The sequence below is a fragment of the Lacerta agilis genome, chromosome 4 (genome assembly GCF_009819535.1).
Source record: "Lacerta agilis isolate rLacAgi1 chromosome 4, rLacAgi1.pri, whole genome shotgun sequence".
Classification (NCBI taxonomy): domain Eukaryota; kingdom Metazoa; phylum Chordata; class Lepidosauria; order Squamata; family Lacertidae; genus Lacerta; species Lacerta agilis.
The window spans coordinates 70,373,141-70,392,714 of NC_046315.1; the positions used below are offsets into that span (position 1 = coordinate 70,373,141).

At 42.3% G+C, this 19,574-nt stretch overlaps 1 protein-coding gene across 1 annotated transcript in view; it reads left to right on the forward strand.

Annotated features, from left to right (window-relative positions):
* Positions 1-3,492: 3,492 nt before the first annotated feature.
* Positions 3,493-19,574, forward strand: part of OCA2 (OCA2 melanosomal transmembrane protein) — a 137,808-nt gene continuing 121,726 nt past the window's right edge. The window contains exon 1 of the mRNA XM_033147523.1: positions 3,493-3,875. The gene's annotated coding sequence lies outside the window, so the exon portion shown is untranslated. The remainder of the gene's footprint in view (positions 3,876-19,574) is intronic.

Below are 19,574 nucleotides of genomic sequence, written 5' to 3' on the forward strand. Positions count from 1 at the left end.
TGCAGTAAGACATTTAGTCAAAGCGAATTCTTGTGAATGCACCGTAAAATGTGTTGCAATTGTAGCATGTGCTAAAGATAAAAGATTTTTTTTTTTAAAAAACTGGCTCCCACGGCTCCAAAAAATTATACATACACAAAGCAGTGCATCTGCCATCTGTCCAAGTCGTGATTTGTAATTTTTTTTTAAAATCAAAGACAACCTCAAAGAAATATGCTGCCGGTCAATTACAACTCAGCATTGTTGGAAAATAAAAAGGATCCCTTGATTATTTGAAAAGTGGAACAGTGTTTTAATCTTGGTGAGAGTTCCTCTTTTTTATTGTTAAAATTTGCCTTATCTGAAAACAAACAGCCTTATCGTATCCCAGAAGGCTAATCCTTAATTAGGGTTCGTTGAAAAAGTTCTGCTTTAATAATTCTTGCCTTGTTCACTTCTGGTACATTGCAATGAGCTTCCTAAGAGCTCCTTTAAAGCTTGCTAATCAGTGCCTATCATTTGACTTGTCACTGTGTTGGATTACCGGTATTTTGCAAGAAGGGGTGCTGTTATTTTGAGGCAAAACTGGAAGCCATGCAGTAAGATTTTCCTTAACCATCTTAGATTATCACATTCTTCTCTCTCTCTCTCTCTCTCTCTCTCTCTCTCTCTCTCTCTCTCTCTCTCTCTCTCTCACACACACACACACACACACACACACACTCACACTCTTTGATATTGGGCCAAGCAATGTGAGGCCCCTGCATTCACTATAAGGGCAAATTCCTCTGACTTTTCAAATGCATTAACTTAAAACAAAAGAAAACAATGCCTGTTCAGTTTCAGCCTTGCAAAGGAAACTTCCGGGCCTTAAATTGTGGAACACTTAGTTGAAAATTCAAAGTGGCACAGAAGGGAGAGAGATGGCCATTTTGGTGCAGACATTGCTATTGGAAGAAGTGTTGCTAATATCAGTCATAATACCACTTCCTGACGGATTTGTCCAAAGGCAGTGTAATTTGAAGAGTGTCTGGCTGGGAAGCTTGTAAACTGGGCATTGTGGACAAAGCTATCCTGTGTGTCTGCAACATTTGGTAATGGAAATGTAATCCCAATGAAAGCAGGAGACAACTTTTAGATAGCATGGCTAATAACTATTTGTAGGCCTACTTTTCATTATTTGTCTTAATTCTTCAAAGCTATTTAAGTGAGTAAATATCACGTAAGCAGGGCTGGGGAGCCTGTGCCTCTAGATGCTGGACTCGCAACTCCCATCAGGCCCAGATAGCATGATCAACGGCTGGGGATGATGGGAGTTGTAATCTAGCAACCACCCCTTCCCAAACCTCATTTCAGAGTGATCATAGAATTGTACAAATTCCATGAACTCAATGTAATGTGCTTCCTTTCGTCTTGTCTTGAATTTCCTGTCACTTCATGAGGAGACCTTTGAATGGAAAATGTCGCACTTCACTCTCCTCTTCGATGAAGCAATTTGATGTATTATTGTTGTGATTCTTACTGATTTTGTATATGGCACATTGAGCCATGAAAGGAGGTACCTTTTAATATTGCTGTTTACTTATTTATTGCATTTATATGCCAGATTTTTCTCCAAAGAGCTCAAGGCAGCATACATGGTTCTTCACCTCCTCATTTAATTCCCAAAATAATGCTGTGAAGTAGGTTACTGGCCCAAAGTCACCAAGTGAGCTTCAAGGCTGAGTGGGGATTTGAACCCTAGTCTTCTAGGTCCTGGTCTGACACTTTTAACCACTACACAACACTGGTGATTAATGGAGTTCAGTTAGACAGAGAACTGAAACAGGACCATGCAGCCATCTTGTTGTAATGTTTGAACTAGGCCATTGCATCCCATCTGCATTCAGAGTTCAGATAGGTGTTTTTTCACCCTAGAGTTTCTGGTGACCTACTAGTGGAGTAGAGGAGAGAGTTTGCAAGTTGGAAGAGACAGGCCTGGGCATTAGTTGTAGGCTATAGCTGAAGGGTGAAATGTTGCAGGCATAAAATACTAGCAAGGGTAGTGAGAGGCCAGGCTCTGGATATTTTTATACCTGATCTGGCTACATCTGAAGTGGCACGCCCCAATTCTGTTCCTGAAGATACCTAAGCACACACATTCATAGGCAGCTCTCATAAATTCTATCCATAACTAACTGGAGTAAGTCATAGGCTAACCCCTATTCCTTCTATATTTGAAAATACTGATGTGTAGGAAGGATGTATCACCTTTCCATCCAAATTTTGTTATCTGTCCAAATACTGTAGTTCCATTTTGTATGAGATTCTCTTTAGGGTTGGCAGACACGATGTGGGCCCATGGTTTCCCCAAGGTCACTCCCATGGGAAACTTTCAGGGTTTAGCCGCTGCATTATTCACTTTCTGCCACTTTGGTCTTATTTCTAGTCCGTTGACTATAATAAATTGACGACAACAACTTCCTGCATATAAAGAAGCCTTATGCACGGAAATTTTTCCTGGTAGTTACAAGGAACCAGCTACTGACTCTAACATAACTGCCTAGGGGACATGGGGGCTTCGGCCCACACAATAAAATATCTGAGGCACCTGTCCCCCAGAAGTTGAAGAGTATTCCCATTCAAGTGGTGTGTGTTCACTGCATCATGTGATTATGTGGGGTGGGGCTTACCTGGGCCCCCACAACATTTTGTTCAGGTGGGCACCCCAGCCTCTAACTAGCCTAGACCATCTAATTTCCTAAGACAAGCACAAAGCCATGGCTGCCACTCATCAGAAAAATGACAAACTCACAACCCCAGCCATGGAAATACTTTAATCTGACTGCCAACCATTGATGTGTGCTTTGATGAGACTGTCCTATGAAGTTGCTCTCGTACGCATGCATATTCAGTAATAATAAATACGGTATCACTTTTCTGGAAGGATGTAAACATGATGGGGCCTGTAGGTTTCTCCGCTTCTCTCCTCCTTCCTCCTTATCCTTTCTGCTTCAAGGCACAGAACTCAAAAGTCTCTTAGGAATGCAGACAAAGTGTTTTCACTCCACCCCCTGGCATGTTTGCCATAAGGTACAGTTGGGACCAGTTCACAGTGAGCTTCACTCCCTGTTCCCTTCTCTTACTTTTCACCATTTCTGACAGGGCTCAGCCATTCTCTGCTGATCTAGCCCAGGAAGTTTTATCCACCATCCCTCAAGACCAAATAATACACCCTTCTTTGGGAAATTATCCTCACAGCTTGTCCTGATTTAAGACCCAAGAACAGACCTTAGAACTGTCCCAGGTGAAAAAGATTACACAAGAATTAAGCACACTCATACTGGCTCCCCTAATTTACCTCAGGTTTTTGTTCTTACACAAACAGCTGCTGTCAAAAGAATATTTGCTCAGAATTGCAGTTAAGATGGATACTCTGAAGGTACTCTTGTGTGCTATTCAGTACTTTCTCCTAAAGTACAATCTTATCATGAACCTAAGTTGGGTGTGGGGTTTTCTCCACCTCCTGACAGAACTAGCATCAATCCATTTGCTCTTTTCCTGCCTTGACCTTTGTAGCAACTGTGGGAGGATTAAAAAGAGCCTTGTTAATGCAATGAAAATTGCTAATAGCAGTCAAAGCAAGCGCCTGCTTCTATGTTTGGTGTCACATGATGGTGAACCTAGGAATTTTTGTTTCATTCCTGTGTGCAGTGCATGGAATGGGCACTTGTAGAGTCACAAATGCTGAACCCAGTTCTTCTGCGAGCCATTTAATTTAGACACAGCATTTACACGAATGGAAAGTTTTGAGTTGCTTATTGCTCTTTTAACAGACGAAATCTGATAATGAACTTACGACCTCCAATTTTTTGTGGCATTTTTTGAGAAGACGGCAAGAAATCTACAGGTTACAGGTAAAACACTTTTTTTTTGTTATGTCACTGAACTGATAGCATATTCTTTAAAATGTACTGTTAAATATTCTGAGACAACTACTCACTGGTAAAGGTTGCCCTGATACAAACACTTGAAAGTGCATGTTATGTTTACTGTTTGATAGTTGGGATGTACTGTACTTACAAATGTGTTCCACTTCTTTGACTGTCATGCACACTGAAATGAAAGGAATTAATTTTTTCATCCCCTAGGCAACTCAAACTTAATTTGAGAAAAAATTAGGCAGAAACGTTCCTTCCTTGAAAAACATGATTATGATAACTATTTGGAGTTACTCTGAAATAGCTGGATTGGAACAATCAGCTTTAGACTTTTTATTGAAATGCTGTGTAGTAGAGGTTAATGGAGCATTGGGAACATTAGCTCTTTCTTTTTAGGTTTTCAAAGTAGATGACACAGATCTGCCGGTGTTTGTGGCTCATTGAAACCAATAGGACATACTTCTGAGTAGACTTGTATAGGATTGTGTTTGCACTGCAGACACTCTACCACTGAGCTGCAGATAAATGATTGTGTAGGAGATATTTTTGGCATAGAAAGCATCCCTTGTAACACAATTGGGTTTGAAAAATGTCGCCTAGCTAACAGCAAAGTCCTGACTTGTGTCCACTCAGGAGGAAGTCCTATTGACTTGGAGTTATTTATTTCTTTTGTTGCATTTATATCCCAACTTTTTCTCCAAGGAGCTCAAAGTTGGCATACATAGTTATCTTCCCTCTCCGTTTTGTCCTTGAAATGACCCTGTGAGGTAGGTTAGGCTGAGAGACTGGGAGTGGCCCAAGGTCACCCAGGGAGCTGCATGGCTGAGTGGGGATTTGAACCCTGGTCTCCCAGATCCTAGTTTGACACTCTAACCACTACACCACCCTGCCTTTCAGTTCAGTGGGGCTTACACACAGGTAAATGGGTCAAGGATTGCAGCCTCAGCTTGCATGCCATGTCCTATGTTTGTCAGTTTAAAATATTTAGAACTGGTCTTTTGATTAAAAATTTCCACAGCAGTTAAAAATATATTTTTATGAGTTTGGGGGTGGGGGTGGAAATAGGCTGTATGTGAGATTCTTCTAACCCCTGGATCCAGCAAGCATAAAAATGTAAGCCAGGCTAGCTTCCTGAGTTGAGCTGAGTGCCTGAGTGATGGGCCATTAAGGGAAGCAGAGGAATGGGGGCTCTGTGTGAGGCTAGAGGAGAAAGAGAGTGAAGTGAACTAGAGGAGAAAGAGAGAACAGTATTTGAGATTTTTGTTTGAATCCAAGGCTGCGGCTCTGGGAGAAACAAGATCCTTTTGGTACATTGATGCCCTGAACATCTCAGGCTCAGGTTGCAGATATGTGTAAATAAACCATATATCAGAAAGACACCACAGTCTCTGCTCTGCTTCATTTCCAAAAGCAAACATGAACCCCAAGGTAATCACTTTGAACCCCAGGAATCTCATACCACTCAGAGAATGGAGTGGTGTGAAACAATATTAACAATAATGGGTGGGTCCAATGTATATGAATGGAAAGAGTTTCTTTTCACATAAATGTTTCACTCCATTGTGCTTGTGTTTCTAAAAATTATGCCTTTTTTGTCAAACATTTGTGCTCCAGGCGTATTGTGGAATAAATTTGTCACCTCCTATATTTTCCTTTACCATTTAGGTGGGTAAAGGCCACAGAGCATTAATTTTACACTCTAAAGGACTGCAGTTGGTGAGATAAGGAAAAAACAACAACACCCCACTGTTTAAATGGGAAGCAGTCCTTAGAACTTGTGTCAGTACCAAATTACCCCTATTTGATTGTTTCCAGGTAGCTATTAGCCTGAGCGCAATACGGGAAGCTAGTGTTAGCGTATTACTCTGGGTTTTGTGTCAGTTGCCTTTCTAATCTGGTTTTTAAAGAAACATCCCTGGTGTGCTTGAACAGGAGTTGAGTAATTACTTTGCTAGGATACCTAGTTTCCATGACAGCGATGTATGCTTTCCTGAGCAGAAGATCAGGGAAGTGACCGAATACACTAGTAGGCTTATAAAACACCTGCGTGTGATGTATAGCCATGACAGACTGAAGCACTGGTGGTGGAAAACATGATTGCTGGTCTGGATTGAGATCTAGCCACCAGATTTGGATGTGTAATTCTTTTTGCTGTTGCATCAGTTTTGGACTCCAGATCAAGTGGCCAAATTAGGTCTAATACAGGGTTGAAATGGCTCAGATTTCCCTCACCCCAAGGGCTTGGAAACCAAGGCAAGGCTTCCAATTGGCTGCAGGAAGCTCCTTCAGATTTTTGTCTTCTCCTTAGCATTCCTTACAACACATTTTGCTTTCCCAACCACTAGATAATGAACTATAAAGCAATGCTTCCAATTGCGTCTACTCATGTCAGTATCACTCCTCGCCCCGTATATGTGTGATTGTGATATTTAGCTTCTGTTCACACTTGCATTATTAACCTGGGATTTAATGCTGTGGTTTTTTAAAATTATATTTTTGGTTTATTAAAATTCCTGGGCAGTGCCAAGAGCTCCCTACTTGTCTTTCAATGAAACAATAGTATAAAGCCAATATAATCTTTGCATATAGATAGGAGCTGGTCAGTAATCACACAGTTCAAAGATAGAGTTAACTCTTATTAGCAAAAGCACAATCTCCACGCTCCATGACTGAGTGTCATACCTAATGAGCAGAACAGCTCATTCCCGGTGGTCTTCCTCCATAAAAATCAGTTGCTGAGACTCCCATCTCCTCAGGGCTTTCCCCAAGCAATTGGAGACTATGCCTGCATGCAGCCAACCTCTCCTTTGCTCTTTTCATGCCTCTTCTGGTTTTGGGAGACAAGTGGGAGAGGCGAGATTGTCACAGCAGGAGGGGGAGACATCAGTGACTCTTCACCAGTGCAACCCATCTCTGCCTCTTTACCTCCCTCATCCCACTTGCCAGCTTCTGCCTCTGATTCTGGCCTGCTCTTTGCCACATACTCTGCAAGCTCACTTTGCCACTTTAGTTTCTGCTCAATCATCTCCCTCTTTTCACTCTGACCACTCATTGTTGTCCCATCACCACTCTGGGGGCTCTGAGCCTTCTTCTTTTGGAGGTTACACAACTGTTTCCTTCCACCATTCCTGTCCGTCCAACCAGTCCATGACGTCAGGCCTCCTGAGTTTTTCTGCTCTGATTACTTCCCCTCCTTTTTAAAGATTATGCTTATTTAGCTTTATTAATGTGGACAGATACTTTATGGAGAGTTAGAGCTAACTCACTTGAAAAGGGAACCTTGTGATCAAAGCATGGTCTTAATACATTCAAGGGCATATGTTTTCCTTTGTTTTGTGTACAAAACTTCCATTGATATCTATGAAATTTCTCTTGTGTGATTTTTTTTTTAAACATTCCATTCATTCTTGGATAGAAGTTAAGTTTGGGTTATAACCTATAAAAATAGTTGTATAACTCTTAATAATAGGTCAGGAAGCAATGAATTGCAGCATGTATAGTGAAGCACCCTCCCTTCCATTGCTATGACCTGTAGGGAATGCATTTGAGGAGTTCAATATGCCTTTGTGCCCTGTGGGGTCACCAGCACAAGGGTTTGAGTATAGATTTTGCCCTCCTTGCTCAGCTGTGTCTCCATGGGCTACATGGAATGTAGGAAGTATTGGGATGTGGGTGGCGCTGTGGTCTAAACCACTGAGCCTCTTGGGCTTGCCAATCAGGTCGGTGGTTCGAATCCCCACAATGGGGTGAGCTCCCGTTGCTCTGCCCCAGCTCCTGCCAACCTAGCAGTTTGAAAGCACACTAGTGCAAGTAGATAAATAGGTACCACTGTGGCGGGAAGGTAAACGCTGTTTCCGTGTGCTCTGGCTTATGTCACAGTGTTCCGTTGTGCCAGAAGCGGTTTAGTCATGCTGGCCACATGACCCAGAAAGCTGTCTGTGGACAAACGCCGACTCCCTCGGCCTGAAAGCGAGATGAGTACCACAGTCCCATAGTCGCCTTTGACTGGACTTAACTGTCCAGGGGTCATTTAACTTTTTTTTTTTACATGGAATGAAATAAACTCAATGTAATTGGAGACAGCAGCAACTCAGCTTCCACCTATGACAACAAGGTTATCAAAGACTGGCTGCACCTTGATCAATGTTCCTTGTTAGCAAAAAAAGGGCAAATGTTGTGTGCAAAAGGTCTCTGGTCCAACCCTTGACATCTCCAGTTAAAAGGAATGGCTGATGTGAGAGACCTTTTGCTGAGAGGCAATCAAAGTGTGGGAATATTAGGATAGATATACAACCTGCTCAATCTAGTAGTAGTCAGCTCTGCATGTTCCTATGCACACGCTTGTAAACTCAACATTCATGATTTGCATTTTAGCTTGCAACATTCACACCGAGCATCCTACTTGAAAAGTGGCCCTTACACACCAAGCTTAAACCACAGGGAATAATGTTTTAGTGGTGTTAATAGAACACACTTGCCAGAGAAGAATGCTTATATGATCACAATTAATTTTAATGGAAAACTTTAATGGAAACTTGTTTAGTTTAGGAACACTGGAAACACTGGAAATAGTATTGTTTAGGAACGCTGGCAATACTGGCTCAGAATTGTCTACACCAGGGCTTCCCAAACTTGGGTCTCCATTGGTTTTTGGGCTACAACTCCCATTATCCCTAGCTAGCAGGACCAGTGGTGAGGGATGATGGGAGTTGTAGTACAACAACAGCAGCTGGTGACCCAAGTTTGGGAAACCCTGATCTACATTGACTGGCAACAGTTCTCCAGGATTTCAGGCAAGAGACTTTCATAACTACTTGGGATGGAATCCAGTCTTCTGCATGCAACCCAGACAGAGCATGCCCCACTAAGCTATAGCCCTTCCCTTAATCCATATACAAACAATCATGTTCTAAAGAGCGATCATCCAAAATGGGTTTCGCCATATTTGTACTTTTAGATTATCAACCTTGGTTAAATTAATAAATTTAACAATCACTATTTTTCACTGGCGCATTTAACTGAATACTTGGAAAGCTGGTTTTAAGGGGCTTAAACAACTCACTGGGATAATTAAAGAACAATCCCATTCTTTTGGATTTTTGTTTTATCCCAGCTAGTTTGTTTTACAATACCACGCTCAGTCAGCTAATGTATGCTTAACATGGCAAATGCAATTTTCTGCTGCAAATTATTTTTCCACGGCAAATTAAAACTAAGAAGTGAAGTGGTACAAAACACACACACACACACACACACACACACACACACCTGAATTGAATGTGGAGATGAACAATCTGCCTTCTCTGAACTGATAGCTGGCAGGGCTTCCTGTTTTTTGGATGACTCTTCATGTGACAAATTTTTACAACTATGCTAGTGGAAGACAGCAACTGGTTTTCAGTTTTGGGGAAATGGAGGTGCAAGGCAGGCTAGCTAACCCTCTCATGAAGCAGTATGAATAGCCAGCTGTTATTCAGAGCACTCCCTTGTCTGTCTGGGAATTCTAATTAAAATCTCTGGCAACTTTATTTAAGCCCCAAGTCAGTCAGCTGAGAGACACGGGAAGCCAAAAAGTGTGGTATCTACACTACTATCAAAGCTCTGGATAAATCTTTCTCTTTTAGTGTGCTTTGATACCAGCCTTCTAGACACATTTTGTACTCTAAATAGGGCCCCAACAGATTACCTCCCAACCCATGATTTCTTTTTTTAACCCTCTATTAGAGGGATGTGGAAACTGTACCTCTCCAGATGATGATCCCAGGGATAATGGGAGCTGTAGAGATGGGGTAGAAATTAAATCCAGTTTACATTTAATGGGAAATCTACCTAATTCACCCCCCCTTTTTTTGGAAAACCATCTGAAAACTGAAACACAGCAATCTTCCAAAATTTGCACAACTCTGAATTTTGCAATGAAGTTCACCAGCCAAGTAATGTGCACACAGATTCATAGACTGTGGGAAAGTGTGCATAGAAATACATATATTTGTGAAAATAACATGTAAGAAGCATTATACCAGGGGAAATTGTTTTACTAAAAAAAAAGCTTATTAAGCAAAATTGAATACAAATGTGTATATTATGAAAAATTAGCACTAAAATGCTGATGAATTTTCAGGCGGACTTTTAAGAAACAAATCAAGAAAAAATGTGGGAATGCTGAGACCAGAATGTGATACTGGAGAAACAAAAATGGATAAATTTGCCCATCACTCACTGTAGTTCAGGAGCATCTTGAAGGGCTGCAGACCAGTTTATGTCCTATTATCCTATAACACTAATAGCAAACTCAGGGCACTTTCGGGTTGCTGCTATTTTGGGGTGGGATTTCAATCACACACCTGCAAATTACAGCTAACTGCGAGGTCTTGCACAACGAAGCCATTTCCTCACAAATATTGTTTTTTTTTAAAAAAAAAATTATGATAAGGAAAATGTAGCCGAAAGTTTGGGAAAAGACTTGCTTTGATGCAACATTGCCCAGCTTCCCCACAAACAAATCAGACATGGTGCTCATTAAACAGCCAACCTCATCTGATCTCCCTGCAAAATCAGGACGAACACGTAATTAATAGGTCTTCTTGTTCTCCAGGCCAGAGCTAAAATGTCACCACCCATGTGCAAGAGGGGAGATTTCAGCAGGCTTGTTGTTTGGAACTTGAGGTGTGCAGGAGGGGAGACCTTACAGACCCTACCAAAACAGGACAGGGCTTGGGATGGTGACTGGCTTGGGTCGGTAGTGGAATGGGAAACTGGGTGGAGCAGAAAGAGCTGTGGCTTGGCAGTAGAGCCTCTGCACTGCACACGGAATGTCCCAGGTCCAACCCCTGGAATCTTAAGGTAGGGCTGGGAATGTGACCTGTTTGAGAGATGCTGCCAGTCAGTGTAAGCATTACTGAGCTAGACAGAACCCTGCACGAGGCAGTTTCCTTAGTTTCTATCCTGGAAGGAGGGCAGCATAGCTAGCTAGCTCGCTGGTTGGTAAGCTGAACAAAAACACTCCAAATGGCAACATTTTGTTGCAGGGCCCACTTGTAGTGTTGTTTTCTTATTTAAAACAGAAGCAGACGGAAGAAGAGAAAAAAAAGCAAATTCATGAAGTATGTGTGTACCAATGGCAATTAGCCACGACAAAGGATTGGTGTGGGGAACGGAGGGGGGGGGGAGAACTGTGCCCTGCCCTCACCAAGCTTTGCTAGTTTGCTTCTAGAAGCTTTTGGTTGGCTGTTGATGGGAGCCATTGTAGTGCAGTAGAGTGTTGGACTGGGACTTGGGAGACCAGCATTCAAATTCTCACTGAGTTGTGAAGCTCATTGTGTGACCTTGGGCCAGTCACTTCCTCTCAGCATGTACATTTTGAGCTCCTTGGAGGAAAGGTGGCAATTAATATATAATATAATATAATATAATATAATATAATATAATATAATATAATATAATATAATATAATATAATGCTGGGCTAAATGGACTTTGATATGAAACAGCAAGGCATTTCTTATGATTATATTTGTATCAAATGGGCAATATTTGCTCCAGTTTTCAAAGTGCAATCTGAGCTGAACTGAACTGCAACACAGTCATGGAATATTCCCGAGTTCTCTCTGATGCAGAGCATCCCTGCAATTTAGGATCACATGCTGATGGAGGTGATTAGTCTTGCATTCCAGTTCTGTAGCAAGATCGTTTCCCTGCCCATCACCACTCATTCCTGCTGTTTGGGAAGGAAGTTCAGCAGTCGTGTGGTTCTGCTCAACTTAGCAACTTTGCCCCAGAACTTATTCCAGCTTATTATTCATTTCCTCTGATAGAAATCGGTGCAGAAAGGATTCCTTACTTACGTTAAAATGACTATTTCAAAGTGGTGGTGGGGAGTGAGTTTAATAAACAATGCCAGAATGCAATTCCTCCTCAAGAGAAGTTAAGGCTATGTGTCCCCCCCCCCCACCATTCATGAATTTAAAAAGAAACACACCTAAAAATGAAGAAGGAAAACTCAGGAATATAAAACCCAACCACCTGGTGTTTTTACTTGGTCCCATAAGGCTGACAATTTTCATAGTTCTGCTGTACCAGTAGCTCTTACACCAGCATAATGCAACGTTCTTGTGTTCTTCTGCTTACTCCATGGTAAACTGAAATGAACCTAAGCATGGACTGGCTCTTCCAGAAGAGAGGTTTTTACTCTCTGTGGCTGACCCCCTCCACTAGTCCAGGTGTGCAAAACAAAGTGCTCTGACGCCTTCTGCTTCACCCACATCACTAACCATTTGCATGTAAGGCATAATGTATATGTACATTTACATATATATACATTCAGTGGTACCTCGGGTTACAGATGCTTCAGGTTACAGACACTTCAGGTTACAGACTCCGCTAACCCAGAAATAGTACCTCGGGGTAAGAACTTTACCTCAGGATGAGAACAGAAATTGTGTGGTGGCGGCAGTGGGAGGCCCCATTAGCTGAAGTGGTACCTCAGATTAAGAACAGTTTCAGGTAAAGAACGAACCTCCAGAACAAATTAAGTTCTTAACCTGAGGTACCACTGTACATATGTATATGGTGAAGTGTATGTCATGAAAGCAGATTTTCCTATAAGATAGCAAGGAGTCAGCCATGAAACTTGAGAAAAGTCTAAAAGAACTGTAGACAAGTGGCATGACTTAAATTTAAGCTAACAGAAAGTGAAATCTTGTCCCAGTATGTGAGGCATGATAATGACATCAGGATGAAGAAAAATAATATAATTGCCTTCCATTGCAAAGAGCGAACCAAGCAAGACTTGACAACCAAGACTTTACAACAGACCTTTCCAAACTGTGTGTCACGATGCATTAGTGTGTCAGCTGCAGTGTGTAGGTGTGTCATGCGAATGCTCCCTGTGCTCCTTCTGGGGCTGGAAAGGGGTTAGTTAAACCTCTGGTTTGCCAGTAAAACTGAATTACCATGTTGTGAAATGACGCATGTCTAAAAAATGTGTCACCAACTTGAAAAGTTTGTAAAGCTCTGCTTTACAAGAATAATAAACAGATATATTGTCAAGGGAAGAAAGCAAGGCTGGCTACATCTGTAGGGAGAGAGAATTGTGGGAGCTATGGACTGGAAGCTATGGACCTCAACTTAGAAGGCTATAATGGACAAGCATCTCAAACCTTCTATAGATGTCCAAAAAAAAAAAAAAAGGAAGAATTGGTACAGCGGACAAAGTTAAATAGTTAATGTTGGATTAACAATATGGGATGTTTTGGGACTACAACTCCCATCATCCCTAGCTAACAGGACCAATCAATTTATTTATTGCATTAGCCCTATGGCCATAGCACATAGTAAAAGACCAGGCAGTAGCCTGACACGATTATGCAAAGAATGGACTCCATGCCTCTTGACCAGGTGCTGCTGCCGGTGAAGGCTAAGAAGGCTTGTTTGGCTAGTAGAGAATTTGGAGTTTTAGCAAGCAATTTGTAGAAGGTAAGTGATTTGTAGAAGGACCGGTGGTCAGGGATGATGGGAGTTGTAGTCCCAAAACATCTGGAGGGCTGAGTTTGCCTATGCCTGGCCTATAGCATCTGTAACAAAGAAAGAAGACAAAACTGATGAATACACTTGCGATGGAGACCCCTGCAGCCCTCAGGATTGAACCCTCTGGTCATCAGCTGGAGAGCAGAAGTTTCAATCCTGCTGGGATCTGCTTCACCAGAACATTCCCTGTGGGGAGTGCACTGGCAAAGCAGACCCTGCAGTAAGCAGATTTGCACTCTTCACTCACCAGCTGATAAGCAGAAGATTGAACCCTCAGTCTGGAGGTTCAAAGAACAGTAGTTCAAAGAAAACCAGAGGTTCAAGGAAAGCTCTTTTGTAAACAGCAATCTTGGGCTGCCTCCTGAACAATAAGAAAAAACAATGTGCTGGTTCCCCCCCCTCTCGTATCAATTATAATAGCCCCTTAAAGATTGACTATAGAAACATGGTATTAACAGCAGAACAACATAACTGGTTCCATCAGCATATGATGAGATGGCCCATGAAAAAGATGGGAAATCACCCTGTGAATTGAATCTTTTGGGGATAAAGAGTTTGTCTCCCAATGTCACTTCTGTGAAAAGGGAAGAGCTCTAGCTGTGGTCAGAAAATCCCAAGTATAGTTCTTGGTACCTCCAGCTATTACTAGGAGTGACATCTGCCTGAAACCCTGAGAGCTGTTGCCAGTCAGTATATGAAGCTAGGTAGACCAATGGTCTGACTCTGTAGAAAACTGCAAACACACTATACCTTTAAAACATATCTGAAGCACATTTTCCCTCCTCAAAGAATTCTGGGCACTGTCGTTTGCTTCTCACAGAGTTACAGTTCCAAGCAACCCTTAGCAAACTACAGTACCCAGAGTTCTTTGAGGTGTGAGATGTGTTTTGAGTGTGCTTTAAAGGTATAGTGTGTGTGCAGCCAAAGACAGATTCTGTGTTCCTGCTGAAAAGGAAGCATAGCCTCTATCAGGCAGGGGATGTGCAATGTGAACTGTTGCTATTCATTAGTATGCTGCTGTGGAGCTGCAAACTTGAAGCACCTGCCGTTTATCAACTTAGACATAAGAAAGATTGACAACACTGAATAACAATAATCTGGAGACGTCACTCTGGGTACAATAACACATTTTTCTGAGATGTGTTTTAGAAAGCTTGGTTCTCAGCTTGAAAGGCCGCTGGATAGCTTCTAGACAGGTTTTAAAAGCCATTGTTCTCTTGGAAGCCTAAAGCATTAAAAACAAAATTGGTGGGAGGGAACTGACACTGATTTTATATTTCGGCAGAGCTTAACTTCTAGAAGAAGAAAATGCCTGGCAATAAGTTAAACCCCCTGACCTGGAAGTCATTTTCTCTACTCCCTGATGTTGGGAGACCTCAATGGTGCACTCAGGGTAGGACTTTTGGGAAGAAGTTCAGGGCCTCATTCAGCAGAACGAGCAGTTGGGGTGCTAACTGCAAGAGTGCGGGTTCACTAGATTTGTGTGTGAAGTAATACACATTACCACACACAGGAGTGGCTTCAAGCCACCCAGTGAGCTTTGTAGCTGATGAGCGATTCACACCAAGATCTCCCTAGACTTAAGTCTGGTGTTCTAGCCCTGGGATGGGGAACCTGTCCAGATGATGTTGGACTTCAACTTCCATTGTTCCCAGCCAGCCTGGCCAATGGTCAGGGTTGATGGAGAGTTGTGGTCCAGCAGTATCCAGAAGGCCACAACTTCTCCATCCATGCTCTAGCCGCTCTGGCACACTGGGTTCCCAACGTGAGTATCCTTGGCAGGATGTAGAAGTCTGTGTGCACATAGAAATTGCAAACACAGTTCTCTCTGCCAGGGTTGCTTATAAAAGTGATAAAGACTTAGCTGTTGGATGCACAGGAGGAGAATGAAGGGTTGGCATCAGCCCCGGCTGCTTCCTGTTTCCATGCTGAGAGATACTTCTTAGGGCTTTAGTTTATTATTATTAAGCTCCCTTCATCTATAGCCCAGACTGCTGCTTTGCGTGTATCTACCTTAATAGCAAGAGGGCTCTAAGCAGTGAACAAAACATAAATTACATAGCATTGTAAAAATACATTGGGTCAGGGTGTTTAATGTACTTTATATTAGCTAGCGTTCGCAAGGCGAGGTGGATGTTCTCTTCGTAAGTCTTACTGCTTCTTCTGCTGTGTTGCGTTATCTTGTTTTATGAGGTGTAATTTAAACCACAGATTGAGATCTTATTGAAATCCATACTTTTCTCAACCAGTTTTAGCTCTTTAACTATACAGGCAGTCCAGGGAGTCCACGCAGACTACATGGCAGAACAGAAATCAGAGAAACGCAACAAGCAAACATCTCTAACACCAAGTTACAAGGAGAGGGGTGGGGTGGGGAAGAGAAGAAGCTAACCTTACTGATTTCTAGATTCGAGATCCAGTTTTAATATCAACTGACAAGATATGAACCACTTTTATTTGTTAATTTTATATATTATTTTTACCGTTGCTTTAGCCCACCTGCTTGCTCAAGGGGCTTTTTTCTCTCTCTCCAAAAAGATGATTATGGGACAGACAACGTGACCCATCCCCGCTAAGATTGCCACTTAGTTGTAGGTTGTGAGGGTGACCCACCAGTTGAAGTTCAGTGCTTTGTGATGGTTGTGTAAAACTGAACTTAGTTGGCAAAGTGGCTGTTCACATTAATATACCCACAAGGCAGAGAGATCATGCCATTTTGGTATTTTGTACAACTTCCCAACAAACCATGGCAGCAGCAGCAGCAGCAGCAGCCAGCCGCATTGCTGCTGCGGCAGTTGGGTGGTCGATTGTTGGCTGCTGGCAGCTAGCGGGCAGATGATTGATGGGTTCGTCAATACGTGTGATTGGCAGTGGTGGTCAGGTGGGTGAGCGATTGTCATCAAGTCCCCCCGAAGAAAGCTCAACAAGTCTGGGAATCCCCCCTAAAAAACCTCAACAAGTCTGGGCGATCTTCCCCCATTTCCTCAATTTGGAGTCCCCCCAAAATAGGAGTTGTCTTATATACGGGGGCATGTTATACACGGAAAAATATGGTATGTAGTGGTGGAACTAGATCTGACCCACATGTTGGTAATTAACAAAAGAATCATCTGGGTGCCTAGATTCAAAATGCAGGGCTTTGTGCCGCCAGCAGAGTTAAAAACACTCTCAGAATTATGGTCTTAACCCCTTCATGCACTATTTAGCATTTACACACAGTTATGTTTGACTGCAATTTTCCACAGGAACAGGGAGCAGAGGAAATGCATTTTCCCAGTTCTAGCAATGTCTGGGCTACAGTAAGGTTTACAGATACTAGAAACGGTATTTCATAGCTATTTATTTAAAATTTCATAGCTGACATGGGCAAGGCCAGAGTCCTGTCCTCCCAATAAACAAGGCAAACTTTATCTTGTTTCAATGTTGTGTTTTTATGGTGCTACTTTTTAGGACTTATTTTTATTTGTTCTTGGGCCTGGGGATGATTCCAGGAAACAGTGCTGCTCATGTCCATGATGCCAAAAAAACCCCACAGCCGACACTTTTTTTTTTTTAAAAAAGAAGTTTAATCCAGATTTCACTTTACAGTAGAAAATCTGAAAAGTCAAAGTAACTGTGAAATGTCTGCAGTCAGTCACTGCTGGTGAGGAAGCTTCATAGTGCAATGCTGTTTGGATGTGGCTTATCTCTAATGCCACACTCCTCCTTCTATTTGCTCCTCACCTGAGCACAACATAGCTGCTTTCTTTCCAGAAGTCCACAATACCAAACACAAGACACTCGTTTCCACTGATTGCTGCATACCCCATTTGGAGGAGAAATTTGCAAAAGTAAATATCGCCAGCCTTATCTGAACAGTTACCATGATTTACTATGGGCAAACCAGAGGCGGGTGCAATATCTATTCCCATTTGCTTTTTAGTTTTTAAATCCTGTCTTATGTTATATCTCCCTATATTACTATTTTTAAAAGCCCAAAGTATATACTGTGTTCATGTTATCCCAAGTAATTATTTCTCTGCACGCAAAGTATGGTTCCCTCCACCAAAATATGATCCCTTCCACAAGTTTATTTCTAAGATTTATACCTCTGCACAATGTAAGATCTCTCAACCCAGTAATTTAAAGTCCAAAATGAATTCAAAAAGTGCCCCGCAGATCTGGATCAGTAGAGGGGCTGGGCAAAAGTCTTCTGCTAAGCAAAACACAGGGACATCTTTTCCCCTTCCCCCATCCCATCTAAAATTTAAATGGTCAGCTTGTCAGGGCAGGCACCTGCCCTTTGCTGTTGTTATTGTGGAAAAGCACTACAAACATAAAGCTACAATTTTAATGCATGCTTACCTTGGAGTAAACCCCACCGAACACTGTGGGGTTTTGCTTTGATTAAACATGTGTATGTAAATGTTATTATTGTACCCATTTTGCAGAGAAACCTTTTACACATGCCCCTTACCGGGAGTGGGGAGTTAAAGAAACCTCTGCTTATTTGCCACAAGAGGTCAGTGTATGCTTGTGTGTGTGTGTGTGTGTGTGTGTATTTAAAAATCACATTGCTACAGTGTATGATGACATTAATAAGCGACACACACTGCGAGGTGGGTGAAAAACATCACAGTTCCAAATTTATAGCATTTCATGCCTTTCAGAACGCCACTGTGCCTGGAAGCCCTTTCTGTGAATCATTGCTTAAATGTGTATTTAATGCTGCCTTGTAAAATGGACAAGCTTAATAAAATACTACTTAGCTGTGGCAATCAGTTTACTCGCCCACACAGGCACATCTGTTAAGCATTGTATGTGCCCTCAGATATACTGACAGGCACACACACGCACATTTTTCATGCAACACAACTCCTTCTTAAGCAATCCATTCCAAACATTGTGCGTGCACATGTGTGAAAGAGAGAAAAGAAAGTGAGCATTTCATCTGCATATGCATACATAGATCCAACTACTTCTGGTTTCAGGGAGCGGGGACATTGATTCAGCTAAGATCTACAAGAATGTGTCAGTCCTGATAGCTATCGAGGCACGGCACACAGGGCCTGCATTGACTATACGAATCCATATGGCTAGCTTCCCTCACTCTGGGGTCCTGCTCACCTCCTGGGCAACTTCATTCCTTTTTATTTTCCCTGTGAATAATGAATACAGGAATATTGCCAGATTATGTGTGAACTGGCAGCTTCCTTAAGTCATTTTCAGATGTGATGTTAACACTTTACAACCACCCGTGCTTTCCTGGGAGTGAATAAGTCCCATTGAGCTTGTGGCCTCTATTACAAGGAATGGGTAGCGTTTGCTGTCCTACAACAGCCAAGAAACTGGAGTTGGGTCAAGGAAATGCTGTATGTGATTCTGTCTTTCTTGCTACTATATGCTACCATGGGGGTGATAGGGACTGACAGAAGCAACACATTCCCCATAATGTTTCCTTTGACCCCGAGGGAACATAAATAGAAGGGGGAACCAGCATGGCACCTTCTTGATGTTGTTGGGCTATAATTCTTATCATCCTTGACCGTTGGCCATGCTGGCTGGTGCTGATGGGACTTACAGTTCTAGAGGGCCCTGGCCTATTCCTGATACATAAGGGTTAGGCTATGAAATTGTGCTAGGCAGTTATCCTGTGCTTTGTATGTGGTATGATAAAGCCATCGTTGTCCAGGACTTGCACACCCATTTGTTTTGTTCGGCTATCATCTCAGACCAAACAGGCTTTGAAGGTTTTCATGCATGGTCAAATCTTGCAAAATCTATTTGGTTGGAGATGATAGTGGAAGGAAACCCTTACATTTCTATAGCCTATGCTAAAATTGGATTACTTGCAAATGTGCCGACATTGTTGTCCTCAAGATGTACCTGCCAAAGCATCCAGGGTGCATTGCTTCTGTACGAAGGAATCCAGACTTGGCCAGAACCAAAGCATAGGAACATAGGACTGCCTTATATTGAGTCAGGCCATTGGTCTAGTTCAGTATTGTCTACATGGGTTGGCGGTGCATCTCCAGGAATTCAGGGATTTCTCCAAGTCCTGTCTACTGGAGATGCCACAGGATGAACTTGGGAACTTCTGTATGCAAGCAGATGATCTACCTCTAAGTGATGGTCATAGTCCAAGCATTTAACTCCAGCTCTGCACTTATAG